The 5,272-nt window shown below is 41.2% G+C and overlaps 1 non-coding gene across 1 annotated transcript; it reads right to left on the reverse strand.

The window, feature by feature from the left end:
• Positions 1–207: 207 nt before the first annotated feature.
• Positions 208–280, reverse strand: TRNAC-GCA (transfer RNA cysteine (anticodon GCA)). Its single transcript has one exon. It is a non-coding gene; the product is annotated as a tRNA-Cys (tRNA).
• Between the last annotated feature and the right edge of the window lie 4,992 nt (positions 281–5,272).

Here is a 5,272-nt window from a genome sequence, read left to right on the forward strand (position 1 = left end):
GGTGCTGGCACAGGAACAGCAGAAGGTCTGGGGCAACAGGGGTCATCTCTAGATTACTTAAATAGAACATAAAGTGAAAAGTGAAGTCGCTCAGCTGTGTCCGACTCTTTGCGACCCCATGGACTGTAGCCTATCAGGCTCCTCCGTCCATGGGATTTTCCAGGCAAGAGTGCTGGAGTGGATTGCCACTTCCTTCTCCAGGGGATCTTCCCAACCCAGGAATCGAACCTGGGTCTCCTACATTGCAGGCAGACGCTTTTACCGTCTGAGCCACCAGGGAAGAACATAAATTCTATGTAAATAGTTGATGTGCATGGCAAGTTCAAATTTTGCTTTTGGAACTTTTTAGAATTTTTTTTTGGAGGGGGATATTTTTGATCCATGGTTGGTTGAATCTGTGGATACAGAGGGTTAACTGTTTAGAGAGGTGCCTGGCCAATCCCTGTTGCCCCAGACCTTCTGCTGTTCCTGTGCCAGCACCTGCCCCCTGCTTCTGACTGGATGAGAAATCCTGAGCTAGAGTTGCACAGAAGAATCCTTCCAAAGTACTTGACTCGCAGAAACTGAGTTTGGGCTGATTTGTTGTAGAGTCGTAGCTAGTCAGAATGCTAGCCATGCATCCCTAAGAGTATATAACTTACAAGAGATGATTTATGGAGAAGAAAATGGCAACCCACTCCAGTATTCTTGCCTAGAGAATCCCAAAGATGGGAGAGTCTGGTAGGCTGCTGTCTATGGGGTCGCACAGAGTCAGACACGACTGAAGCGACTTAGCAGCAGCAGCAGCAGCAGAGATGATTTAAAGTATATGGGAAGATGTACAAATATGCAAATACTATTCCATTTTATAAAGGAACTTGAACATTCCTAGATTTTGGTATCTATGGGGAGTCTTGGAATGAATACCCCGAGGATACTAAGGGGTGACTGTGTATATGTAGATAGATAGATAGATAAACAGATGATAGATAAAAATACAGAAACAGAGATGTATAGACAGAAATATTGCTTCAGGGCTCCTTTATATAATCTCCACAGGTGGGCCATTTGGGTTTCCTCACAGTCTGGTGGCTCCAGGGCAGTCAGGTGCCTTGCCCTACCAGCACAAGGCCCCACTGCAATGTTCCAGCAAAGAAGGCAGAAGTTACATTACCATTTATGATCTACCTTAGAAACCACACAGCATCCCTCTTCCTTACTCTATTGATGAAAACAATTTCTAAAATCCTCTGGACAGAAGGAGTGCCAAAGTGATTTCAGATGTGTTTTTAAACCACGGCAGTTTACTTTCTGGGCACAATTATACAAGCAAAATTCATTTACTCCCTTCCCAAGACCACTCAGATTTCATTACATTATGGTATCAGGCTTGAAGTTCAGGATTTTCTCATCTAAATCAAATCTAAGTGTGATGATATTTTTGGGGTCCAGTTCTTTGGACATGGGTTTCTGGGTACAGTCTCTTTCAATGTGCAAAAAATTTTCTCAACTATGAAATAGAGTGGCAAGTTGTCTGTCCCACATACCTAACAAATAGTGGTGGGACAGGTATAGGATAACCATTGTAGACGTTCCCATTTATAAAGGGGAAGACACGAAGCACAACATAGTCACTGGTCCATGCAGTTCTGAAATTCAGCTGGGCATGTGTTGCCAATTCCTAGCTGAGGCCCAATCCTTCTACCAAGGAGTGTTTCTCTGTGGTTCTTGGCTTCACTCCCTAGACTCTTGGTTTTACCGTCTAAGTCATTTTTACTTTACCATAAAGACCAGCCTGTTTGCAGCAGAGTAGTTTTCTCAGCCTCCTTGTTGGTCATACTAGTTTGAACAAAGGCCCCTTTTCATGTTTTGTCTTTGTCTCTTTCAGTTCAAGCTGATACAATTCCTTTAAAATATTTGTGGGATTTTTGTATGTGAATGTATAAACCACTCTATTGAACAAAAGCTATACAAATCTCTTTAAGATAAGCCACCTTCTCTACCTTGGGTTTCCTGTGAAGTTGCTATTGGAAAACTCCCTTAAAGACTTTTTTTTTTTTTGGTTGTTGTTATTTTTAATTTTGCCTTATTTTCTCTCTTTTTTAAAACATTTTGTTGGAGTATAATTGATTTACAAGGTTGTGCTAGTTTAAGGTATAAGAGAATCACTTACACATATACATATATCCATTCTCTTTTTCTAGATTCTTTTACCATATAGGCCCCTACCGTGTATTGAGCAGAATCTCCAGGGCTATATAGCAGGTTCTTATTAGTTGTCTGTTTTATATACAGTAGTGTGTCTATGTCAGTCCCAATCTGCCAATTTATCCCTCCCCCAACCATATCCCCTGGTAACCATAAGTCTCTTTTCTATGTCTGTGAGTCTACTTCTGTTTCGTAAATAAGTTCATTTGTACTCTCTTCTTTTAGATTTCACATATAAGCAATATCTCCTGATGGGCATTTAGACTGATTCCATGTCCTGGCTACAGTAAATAGTGCTGCAATGGACACTGAGGCACATTTATCGCTTTGAATTACGGTTTTCTCTGGGTATATGCCTAGGTGTGGGATTTTTTTAAAGCCCTCCCAATAGGGGAGAAGGAAATGGCAACCCACTCCAGTATTCTTGCCTAGAGAATCCTGTGGATGGAGGAGCCTGGTGGGCTGCTGTCCATAGGGTTGCACAGAGTTGGACACAACTGAAGCGACTTAGCATAGCATGCATTGTTAAACAGAGGGAGCCTGTAATGCATGCCTTGAAGATCCTTAAAAGATGTTTTGTCTATTTGAAAGGATCTACGAGGTACCACCTGACATTTTTCTCAGGTCTTAACCAAAGACATTATAGAACTACCATGAATTTGATCTTTACTCTAAAGCTATTACTAACTTTCACAGCTTCTTGTCATCTAGTTAAATTACAAATAAGAAACAGTTTCATTTTCCACCCTACAGAATCTTGACATCTTAATATTTTCTCTAAATTTTTATTGAAAACTGCCCAGGTGCATTTTGTTCTTATCTCTTTCTATCTGTATCTTAGCCCCTGCATCTGAAAGAAAGCATTTGGCCTTTTTGACATTCTCCCTGAAAAATTTCTCAGCCAGCTCCATCAGTTCATTTGGTACGTTTTCTTTCCCACACGATCTAGGTGCCAATTCTTCCCATCACCATCTATCAAAGATCTGCTTTCCTTCAGTTTTCTATAAAGTTTTTCTCATTTTCCTTTAAACTTTTACAACAGATTCCTCAAGGTCCAGCAAGCTTCTGCTAACAATTTCTTCAAGGCTCCTCTAGCATCTGTCTATTGCCTAGGCCCAAAGCTAATGCCATATGTTTGAAGTTTGTGTTACTGCAGAACTTCACTACAAATTTTTTAAAAAGACATAAACAAAAATCTGCCCCATTTACCTATTGTTGTATAATAAACCTCCCCAATACTTCGTGTCTTTAAACAACAGCAAGCATTTTATTATGTCTCATGGTTTCTGCAGGTCAGGAATCTGAGAAGGGCTTCACTGGGTAATTCTGGCTTGGGGTCTCCCATGTGGTTGCTGTCAAATAGTGCGAAAGCTGGAATAATAGTGGTGTTGGAAAAACTGGGGGCTGGCCAAGTGTCTCTCTCTCTCTCGGCCCTAGGGCTTTGCCATAAAGCCTCTATGCAGGGCTAACTTGGGCTTCCCCTAGGATGGCAGCTGGGGCTCCAGCATGTGTTCCAGCAAGCCAGGATGCTCCTGCATCCTCTTTGCATCTTCTCTTTGAAAGTCACATAGCATCACTTCCATCACAAATAGTCAAAAATCCTGCCCAGCTTCAAGAGAGAGAGTGTTAAAGCCCATCCCTTGATAAAGAGAATAATAAAAAAGTTACAAAAAAAAAAAAAAAAACCCTGCAGACTTACTTTCAAACTGTTGCTTTCTATTACATTAAAGGAACGAGATTCATTGACTTATTCCATTATTCGTTTATTCATTCTCCCTAAGCCCCTGTGTATACCCTGTTTATAGAATCATGCTATTTTCAGATGACCTCTTTTTCTATCTCTTCTTTTACACTGTTATATCCCTGTGGGTGGGAGCTATTTTATTCATCTTTGTATCTCCATTACTTAGTGCAAAATCTGCATCATAAAAGATGCTCAACTAATATATTCTAACTAAAGGAATGAATTAATGAAGAAACTACAGTTTAAGTTTGTTTACAAATATTGAAATGGAACATTTTCTATTAAGTAATGAGTCTTCAGAAACTAAATTTATGTTTCTACTCCCTGCTGCCAGAAAATTTTGTTCCTATTAACAACAGTCAATGACATAATTCATATTTATATTGGCTTTACTTTCCAAATGTGCATTTTCACATCATTTTTTGTACCACTTTTTGGCATAGTCATTTACCTACATAGACTACAGAGGGGGTTCATCTGGGCCCAGAATCCAAACAACTAAGGCAAATGTCAAAATACCTCCTAAGATAAGGCTGACCTCACAGCACAGCCCTAACTGCCTAACATAGAGAAAGTGACGAGAGAACAGCCTGGTGAAAGGGCAGCAGAATCAGAAACTATCGTAGCTGAGATACAGCGCTCATGAGGAAACTAACAAAGTTTTGCCAAAGCCCCACAGTATTCTGGAGACACATCCACCTCAAGGAGACTGAACTAAGGAAGCCTCTGAATAACAGATTGAGGTGATGGACCAAGCGGGGAGAAAGGACAGGCTAATTATGCTAGGGCAGTGGGAGGCACGGGAATAGTGTCAAGAAGAGGTAAAACTTGGAAAGAAAATAGCTAAAAGACCCAGATAAAGATTTTAGCAGAGGGAGACCAAATATTCCATCTCTGTGCCTTCAGGCCCCCTACACCCCCAATTTCCTCCCCAAATAAGGATTGGTTCAGGAAGCTGTCACGTGGGCAGGAAAGATATGACTGACCTCCAGGCACTGCAGCCCTAGAGTTTAAATGCAAAAGTGGTTGGTTATCGTTGTTTTTAACCATTATTTGGGCTTCCCAGGTGGCTCAGTGGTAAAGAATCTGCCTGCCAACGCAGGAGACGCAGGAGATATGAGTTCAGTCCCTGGGTCAAGAAGATCCCCTGGTGAAGGAGACGACAACCCACTCCAGTATTCTTGCCTGGAAGACCCCATGGATACAGGAGCCTGGCAGACTACAGTCCATAGCGTCACAAAGAGTTGGACATGACTAAGCATGCATGCAATGATCCACTAATGCAGATGTGTCAGTTTGACTAGTCACTCACTTAACTGGTTGGTTTTTTATAGCAGCTCC

This window comes from Budorcas taxicolor, chromosome 5, assembly GCF_023091745.1.
Source record: "Budorcas taxicolor isolate Tak-1 chromosome 5, Takin1.1, whole genome shotgun sequence".
NCBI lineage: Eukaryota > Metazoa > Chordata > Mammalia > Artiodactyla > Bovidae > Budorcas > Budorcas taxicolor.